The sequence below is a fragment of the Oratosquilla oratoria genome, chromosome 2 (assembly GCF_046742065.1).
Source record: "Oratosquilla oratoria isolate Oo_2021 chromosome 2, ASM4674206v1, whole genome shotgun sequence".
Taxonomy (NCBI): Eukaryota; Metazoa; Arthropoda; class Malacostraca; order Stomatopoda; family Squillidae; genus Oratosquilla; species Oratosquilla oratoria.
In genome coordinates, this window is record NC_134778.1 from 49,858,552 (window position 1) to 49,868,551 (window position 10,000).

At 39.5% G+C, this 10,000-nt stretch overlaps 1 pseudogene; it reads right to left on the minus strand.

Annotated features, from left to right (window-relative positions):
- The window catches only part of LOC143035841 (uncharacterized), an 816-nt pseudogene extending 102 nt beyond the window's left edge, over positions 1–714 (minus strand).
- Positions 715–10,000: the final 9,286 nt, after the last annotated feature.

Genomic DNA, 10,000 nt, shown 5'->3' on the forward strand with positions numbered 1-10,000 from the left:
GAATAGGAGGGCTGATCTCAAGAATGAGAATGGCAGTCTACATCTCATCCACGATACAATGCTACTTTTTGGTTAGTGTTTCTTTTCTGCCATCACCTCTGCCAGATGAGCGTATAATGCCTGTCCCCTTAGACCTACACCACCTGAAGTCGTAAAGGTTATCGGAGTGAATGAGCCCTGGTCCACTTTCTGTATACGCTTCTCGTACATCCTGACTTTCTCATTCTCGTTTCGGGAGTTGAACCCCTCAATAGTTAGGTTATAGTAACAGAGGCCCATCGGATCAAATATTCTTATGGCAAAGAAAGACAATTGTTCCCGTGTCCAGAAACCTCTTGTGCTGACATCCATTCGTGCTTCATCTGATGTGTTGGACGTGCGGTACCTGAAGTTCTCCCCTCCTAGTGGGAGTAATGTTGGTTCGATAGTCACATCCTTGCATACCTCCCGAAGCATTTGTGCAGTAAGATCCCGTACCTCGTCATGTTTCATGCAGAAGAATCCACCTTGCTTGCATATCATCCCATGGTTTGGATTAAAATGTGCACCACAGGAACATCTATTAGGCAGCCTTTCCAATGGCCATCTATACTTCAAGGCAATGGCATCCGTCAATTTTCTTTTCTTTAAGTTAAATCCCATTGCCTTGATTGCTAGTGCTGTCAGCCAATTGGACGCCCTATCTTCCTGTGCTATTGTTATCTTTCTTTTCATACGATTCGATAGCTGATCTAAAAGAGTACGGAGCTTCTCCTTCTGCCTCTTTTCCCTTCCCTTTGATATGTTTCTTCTGATTTCTCTGATTTCCTTCACGTTAGTCTTCTATTGATTTTATGACACGATGTTGTTTGTCAGGGAAGACGTGAGTTTCAGGAAGTTTCGGTGTTCTTTATTGGCAAGGTTTAGTGGGTTTGAAATGCCTAACCCTCTCATTCTTGGTGGAAGTTAAATAAATTTTCTTTCATGAGATTGATACAAAGAGATATAAACTGGGAGAGAAATATATAATTAGATACAGTTTATGTTTTATGAGTTGATGCATTCAGGATTGTGGTGGTGTGGATAAGGCGTCGAGGAAAACTATGAATCCCTGCTTTATGCGTTGATATTTGACAAAAGATAAAAAAAAGACAAAAGAATAAAGAATAATCAAAATAAATAAACAAACAATAAAAAAAGTGGTAAAGTAGCTTAAGATATCTTAAGATTTCTGTTTTATGTATCGATATTTTTAAAGAATTACAATACCATACTTAAGAATAAAAATAACAAATAAGAGAAAATGCCTCGAAGAACATATAAGTAACATCTTCAGCAAAGCAAACTCGTTTGCTAATCAAACAGTCTCAATAACGGCAAGGAGCTGCAATGGGGTCAGCATCCCTATTCTACTCCACTCAACTGAAGCAATCTTTTTCACTTAAAGTGAACTCAACAGGCTGCAGACAATAGAGAATAAGTCATACAAAATAATATTCAGAGCACCACATTACACACCAGCAGCAGCCCTGAGAGCGGAGATCGGATCTTCCTCAACTTATACTACAGATATGCAAAACAAGCACTCAATACGCCAGACACGTCATTGGAGACGGGGGACGGGAACAAGCCACTCAAGCTCATTTTTCAAGACCTATTTGAAAGACAAGGAAATTACTGGGCCAAGTAACTTCGATCTTAGTTGCAAAACCTAAACTTAAACCTAGAGGATCTCAAAACGATGAATAAATCAAAGCCAGGATAAATGATATTGACATAGACATATTGAAAGCCGAACGGGGCAAGCAAACTCTCCTTACAGGCGATGGAAATCAGAAATAAAAGCGGAAGAAGAAATTTATGAAAATGTCCTAGACTCTGCCATTCTATTCCGCGGCAGGACTAACACACTGAAACTTAATTGGAGAAACCGGTGGCATAGTTGGTAGAGCGCTGAACTGGGAAGCAGAAATGCTCCCAGCACCCAGTTCGAATCCTGCCCAGGGCCGAAATTATTTCGGTATCGCTGTGCCTCGGGTCGTTACTCTGACTCTCGTGGGCGGGGAGTTGGGTGTGTGTGTGTGTGCAAGGTCATAGCATTACCCATAGATCGGACCTACGAGCTCTGAGCTCTCTTCCAGGAGGGAAATAGCTGTCGATCACGAGTCCAACACGTGATCCAAAGACCAAGTGAATACAAGCTGCCCCCCGTATGCTGGCAGAGCGAAGAAAACATCGAGTATTTCTTACTAGAGTGCAACGAGCTATCATCGATCAGAGCCCGAAGCAAACTACTCCAACAACCCTACCCAGAAAACAAAAACGCGATCTTTATGAAACTATTAATGTTTGATACTTCAGCAGAAAACCGAGTAGAGAACCTACAAACAATATATAATCCCTGGAAACACAGAGCAACCAAAGTCCGAAATTAAACGAAGCGAAACCCAAAACGGACAAGGGGTGCCGAAACCAAGGCATTCACCCCACCACTACTACTACTACTACTACTACTACTACTACTACTACTACTACTACTACTACTACTACTACTGCTGCTGCTGCTGCTGCTGCTGCTGCTGCTGCTGCTACTACTGCTGCTGCTGCTGCTGCTGCTGCTGCTGCTGCTGCTGCTGCTGCTGCTGCTGCTGCTGCTGCTGCTGCTGCTGCTGCTGCTACTGCTGCTGCTGCTGCTGCTGCTACTACTACTACTACTACTACTACTACTACTACTACTACTACTACTACTACTACTACTACTACTACTACTACTACTACTACTACTACTACTACTACTACTACTACTACTACTACTACTACTACTACTACTACTACTACTACTACTACTACTATTACTACCACTACTACTAGTAGTAGTAGTAGTGGTAGTAGTAGTAGTAGTAGTAGTAGCAGTAGTAGTAGTAGTAGTAGTAGTGGTAGTAGTACTAATATTTATCTATTAGTGTTAATCCTAATAATAAGAGTAGTAGTAGTAGTAGTAGTAGTAGTAGTAGTAGTAGTAGTAGTAGTAGTAGTAGTAGTAGTAGTAGTAGTAGTAGTAGTAGTAGTAGTGGTAGTAGTACTAGTAATCTTTATCTATTAGTGTTAATCCCAATAGTAGTAGTAGTAGCAGTAGTAATACTAGATGTTGTAGTAGTAGTAGTAGTAGTAGTAGTAGTAGTAGTAGTAGTAGTAGTAGTAGTAGTAGTAGTAGTAGTAGTAGTAGTTGTTCTTGTTGTTCTTGTTGTTGTAGTGATAGAAGTAATAGAAGTAATATTAGTAGTAGTAGTCGTAGTAAAAATATTAATAGTCGTAGTATTTCTAGCAGAGAGTCGTCGTGGAGCGCTTGCCTCGTAACTGCATTCACCCATCCATTTAAACCAAGTTCCTCCAGTGGCTATTACTTTGCCTGGCAAAGACAACCAGTTCGTCCGTTGCTAAGGATCTTTAATTAAACCCGGTAGCTACACTGACACCTGTAACAAAAAAAATTCTCGCTAAAACCTAAGGACATGACCCAGCTATGAAAGTATTCTTTATTAACCCCTCTCATAGACTGGCTTTCCATGCATATTGTGTTATGGTTAACTTGAAAAGATTTCATTCAGGTGCAGGAGGACCCCGTGCAGAAGGAGTTGAAACTGTTTCAATTATCGCCGTTGTTACGTTGATAGTTTTAATAAAAAAAATTCTGGTTAACGACAAATAATTCTATTCAGCTACAGGCATGACCGTGCGCCAAGGGAGTTCCTCTCACAAACCTAATGTGAAAGGCAAATGATGCGAGACAAAGCAAAGATAGACCGATGGACGAAGAGAACTGAATAAAAAGAAAATAAAAGATTTTTTTTTTTCTTCAAGAATAGTTTTGGCTTCAAAGGGCTTCAGGGGACGAGGAAAGGAAATGCGAAATCGTAAAGTAGGAAAATAGACTGGCGGAAACTACGAAGGTAGAAGGAGGAAGAGAAGTATAAAGAGGAAGAGGAGAAGGAGGAGGAGGAGGAGAAAGAGGAGGAGGAGGAGGAAGAAGAAAAGTAGGAGGAGATGGTACATTGTTCGTTGCTTGAAGGTGCGAAGGCATCTCAAAGATTTGAATTGCTAATTGTTGGATAAATAGGCTATAGTGTTATTAGTGTCTTCGTCTCCGTTGTTTTCTTCATCGATTTAATTGTTGTTATCTTTGCTGACTTCGCTGCTTTCTTTAATAGCTAATATTCCAGTGTTGTATCTGTTGCTGACTTCGTTGCTGACTTCGTTGCTTTCTTTAATAGCTAATATTCCAGTGTTGTATCTGTTGTATCTCAGATGAGAGGGAGGGTGGGAGGGGTGTGGAGTGTATTTAGGGATGAAATGGGTGGGAGTGTTTTTATGCCTTTCCCTTTTTGGCTACCTCCCTTGAAAGGGGGAAAAAGCCTTGGTATATGTATGTATGTATGTATCTGTTTCTATCGTCGATGTCGTCAGTGTTCTTCGTCTATTTGTTGTATCGCCCTCGTTAACGCTGCTCATATAAAGTCTGTTTTCGCCCTCATTGTTATCATTTAAGTGTGATATGTTAATCTTAGATACTGGGTGACATTGCTTTTTTGAAAGAAAGGACTGGTCTTGAGCAAAATAGAAACTATGAAAAACGTCACTATGCTGAAAGAATCTATATCATCTGCACTCTCTCGGAAAGCAGGATCTCATATTTTTACTGTAGTGAGGCAAGTTGTAGATTCTCCTCCGGGCAGTGACAGACGATTAAATGCATACATACATACATACATATACCAAGGCTCTCTTCCCCCTTACCAGGGGTTGTAGCCAAAAAGGACAAGGCACAAAAACATTCCCACCCATTTCATCCCCGAAAACGCTCCACACCCCTCCACCCTCCCTCCCATCTTAGCACATGAGGATTAGACCCTGGCATGAATGACATTTTGATCTATCAGGTTTTCCTTGAGAACAAGTTGGACCCCACAGCTGCACCAAACCACCTCTCTTCATTTGAAATAGAATGTGTAGACTACGTTACCGTGGAGAAGACACTTTAACAAGTTTGAAGCTCGACATGAAGAAATGAAAAGGCGAAAGAATAACGGATGGAGAATAATAGGTGATATCGGAAGAAGACTAATAAGTAGAACAAGTAAAATTGCAGAGGAGAGATGGTGAGGGAGGATGAGAGAAGGGGAGGAGAGTGGACGGGAAGGAAGAGAAGTGAAGGATGCCGAGCCTATCAAGCCTGGGGCGGGCATCGGCAGTGATGGTCGGAAAGGCATAAGCGCTATCGATGATGACGCCAAGAGCCACTCCACCGCCTCCACCATTAATAGCCACTCCCACTCCTTCTACCAGTCCTCCTATTGCTCCTCCTCCTCCTCCTTACACACTCCTCCTCCTACTCCTCCTCTTCCTTCTAGTCCTCCTTCACCTCCTTCTCCACTACCACCGCCATCACTACCATCAATATCACCATCTTTACTGTCATACTGACAATATTATCACATCACTATCATCACAACTATCGCCACTACGACCATCACCATCATTACTACGATCACCATGAACAATATCAGCAGGTGCAGAACACTACTATTAAAACCATTTCTTCTACCAATCGTTAATCCATCACCACGCTACTGTTCTCCATATTTACTAAATCACTACCATGATTACTACTCTCATTTAAAGTAACAACAGCGGATGCTGTAGATAAGGAGAGAGCAGCTGTTAGAATATTGAACAGAATGTCATCAGGGTAAGTTGATGGCTTTGACCGTAGTAAAGCATCGACGGGAGTAAACTCTTCCCGTCAGTTGAAAAATGGAAAGAAGGAAATAAGATATCATAAAAGTGAATGAAAATTTAGGAGGGAGTTGAGGGTTATCGGGAGTGGATGTGGTACATCGTATCGGAGAACCATTGATGTAGATACTGAGAAAACTTCACTGTGTTTTGAGAGGTTCTGGCGTGATATTGACCGAAAGGACCAACGCAAGGGAGTGGGTATAGAGTGGGGGAAAGAAGAATATATATATATATATATATATATATATATATATATATATATATATATGTATATATATACATACATACATATATATGTATATATATATATATATATATATACATATATATACATATATACATATATATACATAAATATACATATATATATATACATGTACATATATACATATATATACATATATACACATGTGTATATATGATGACTGCGGTGTGATTTTTTTTTTTTTTTTTCTCATTGGCAAACTCTTTTTGGCCATCCGCATAGGCTACACTGAAACCGTGTCGTTGTTGGTAGAACTATATGACGATTTTCGTTTTCTTAAGGTAGGACTCACAACGTTTCTGCTCCACAGCTGTCTTGGATCCACGTGTGCGGTCAGTCTGGCTGGTCTTCATTTGGCTTTCCAGAACATCCTTGAAGCGAAGCTTTTGTCCCTCTAGTTTCTTATTGGACCGGCCGAACCTCGATTTTTTTTTTTTTTTTTTTAAGGGTATGGTATGTTAATAGCAGGTATCTATGTGGAATCTTTCCAATGTGGGGAGGTAGAAAATATGTGGGTAGATACCATCTCAAAATTTTAGTTTAAAAGTCATTTTGGAGGGCATCAAGATCACTAGCTGAAATTTTTATTTTTGCTTTTATTTTTGTGATAAGCCCCTGTTTGATTAAAGAAGCTAATAGAATTACATTGTTTTATCGATTCCAAGTAAAAATTTAGTATTCCAAAGTGTTAAAGTCCACATTTCAACCAATAATGTATGTATCTTTAATGCATAACACTCGGACAACCCGAATTGCAGATTGTGTTCAACATACACTTGCTGCAGTGCTACCATGGATAAGCACACAAATTATGCAAGATGGGGACCTGTCTGCCATGCAGATATGAAAAGACTTGAGACGACAGCACCAGAGGTGTACCCTGAATTCATGAATGAGAATTTTGTTGTGAAGAGAACAAGAAGGTACTTCAACCAAGTTTCTGCATATCAGGCCACTGAGTGGGTGAACAGAATAAAATGGGATCATAGGTATCACTAAGAAAGATCAAGCCAGAGACTTGTATTACATGATTAGAACGAACATGATGAGGAAGATACCCCTTTGACCTGTTCCAATAATCTTACATCGTACAGAAATCGTGAAGTTGATGATGTAAAGAAGCTTGTAATGCAACTGGATAGATGATTTATTTTCAGATTGCATAACACACTGAATGAAGAAGGTGAAGAATATGAAACAGAGGAGAAAAGTGTATCTCTTGTATCATTAGTAACCAAATATATTGCACCATTTGATGTGGTCACTGATCTCACAGCTGAGGATCGGGGGAAGTAGCGTCTCAGAGATAATCTTAAACAACGGCTCATTGATGGAAGTGTACAGTTCCATGCTGCTCTCAGAAGTCATCAATTAAAAAAAAATGCAGTTATGTTCAAAGTGGCTACATGCACTCAGCAGTGTGCGGAGAAATATATCAAGGCTTACAGAAAGCTGTTGCAATGGTTACTGAATGCTGTCACTGCAGGCCGATCAGTGGAAATGAAATCTATTCCGCAGGTCAACAAAATCTATTAAAATATTTGTCCCACAAGTAAAAGGAGATGAACTTTGTAGGATTTTTTTTCTGCTGATTTCAAATATGTTTTCATAATTTTTCTATCAGGCATAGTTTTTCTGTGGTAGTATATTAAAATTTAAACAATTACAACTAATAAATGAGGCTGATATTTCAATGAAACTTACCTTTAAAATGTAGAAATGTATGAGTTCCTGGGAGATCCCTTTTTAGTGCCCAACAGTAATCAGCCGATATTGAAGAGCTTCACTTCCCTTGATACCGGGTTTCCATATTCAGAATGTCCTGTGAAACCTCTCACCGTGCTCGTCATTGACGGCGCCAAGATTTGCAGGGAAAAACTCTAAATGAGATTCTAGGAAGTGAATTTTTAGGCTCATATTACACCCCAAGGCCTTGTAGGATGTCAGTAGCTCTTTTACCATTTCAGAATAGTTTTTTACTTTGTGATTCCACCAAAACTCTGCGCAAACTTTCTTAAATGACAGCCATGTATCTTTTTCAAGGTCATTTAGCCCTTCATCAAAATTCTGGTCTCTCATCAGGTCCCTAATCTGTGGTCCAACAAAAATACCTTCTTTGATTTTTGCGTCATTTACTCTTGGAAATTTATTTTTCAAATATGTGAATCCCTTGCTAGTTCTATTCACACCTATATATATTTTTTTTTTATCAACCCTAGCTTAATATGCAAAGAACATAAGAACATAACAGTGAAGGAGACTACAAGAGACCATAAGTCATACACTTGGCAGTTCCATGTCTATTACCACCTGTCATCCCCATCCATAAAGTTGTCTAACCGTTTTTTAAAACAACTGATAGTTTAAGCGCTCACTACGTGGTTACAAAGTCTGTTCCATTCGCTGACCACCCTACTAGTAAACCAATTCTTTCCTATTTCCTTCTTAAATATAAATTTGTCCAGTTTAAATCCATTACTACGAGTCCTACTCTGTTGTCTTAATATGATGATCTTGTTTGCGTCACCCTTGTTAAAGCCTTTGATTCACTTAACACTTCTATTAGATCACCCCGCAACCTACGTTTTCCAGAGAGTGTTAGTTAAGGTGCCTAAGCCTCTCTTCGTAAGGTAAATTTCTGAGCCCATGTATCATTTTGATCATTCTTTTCTGTACTGGTTATAATGAATTGATATCCATCATATAAGACGGAGACCAAAACTCTACCGCATAGTCAAGGATAGGTCTAACTAACGCTTGATAGAGTTTGATAATTACCTCTGCACCTCTATTCGTAACCGTCCTAGCAATGAAACCTAATGCTCTGTTAGCTTTATTCCTGGCGCTAATGCACTGTTTCCTGGATTTAAGGTCAGGACTCACTAGAACTCCCAAGTCTCTCTCGCACTCAGTTTTCTCTAAAAACGTGTTATCTAAGCTATATCTATTTTTGGGGTTGTGTAGCCCTACGTTTAACACGCTACACTTTGAGATATTGAAGTTCATTTGCCATTTCATCGACCATGTGAACAAGTTGTTAAGATCGTCCTGCAGAATCTCGGCGTCGTTTCTTGACCTAATTTGGCGCCCAAATGAGGCAATTTTTTTTCTGAATCAACAAGAGGAGGATTGACAACATTCTTCGCTCCTGGGGTAACACATTCTTTTCGTAATGATTTTTCTTATCCCGACTGTCCCACTCACAGAGAAAGCAACAAATCTTTGTGTAACATAGCTGCATTACAAGTAAACGTGCCACAACCTTTAGGTCACCACATATATTCCATTTATGTTCTTCATACTTAATTTTTTGTAATAGAAGCTTCATGCTCTCATATGTTTCCTTCATGTTAGCTGCATGGGCCAGAGGAACAGAAGGAAACTTATTTCCATTGTGGAGCAGAACAGCTTTCAGGATTACTTTTGAAGAGTCAATAGACAAGCGCCACTCATTCCTGTCATATTTGTGGTTAAGTTTCTCCGTAACTGAATATATATCATTACAAAACACCACACCATCCTCAAATGATAAAAAAAATGTTCAAAATCACAATGTCGCTTACAATTAAACCTAATTTTGGGTTCTTTCTGTAGAAAATTCCAGCCCTTTGACCTGGAAGCAAGAAGTTCAAATTGCTTTTTTGACAAGTTTAAATTCCGCACGAGATATTTCAGATTTCTCTGACTCAATAAATGCGGTTCACTTGAAGAACAGGTTGGCTGAAAGTGCATGTCTTCTGTTTCTTTTTCCATAACCTCCTCACTTGACTCATCATCACTTAGTTCTATTTGTTTTGAACGGTCAGGTACAGGAAAGTCTTGACTGTGAGGTACTGATCTCATTAGCAGATGGTAAATTAGGATATTTTACAATATGCTTGGATGTTGATGTTATACATTTTATACTTGTAATACAGAATTAGCAATTTGAAGTATGGTCTTTTGGTTCTTTCCAAACCA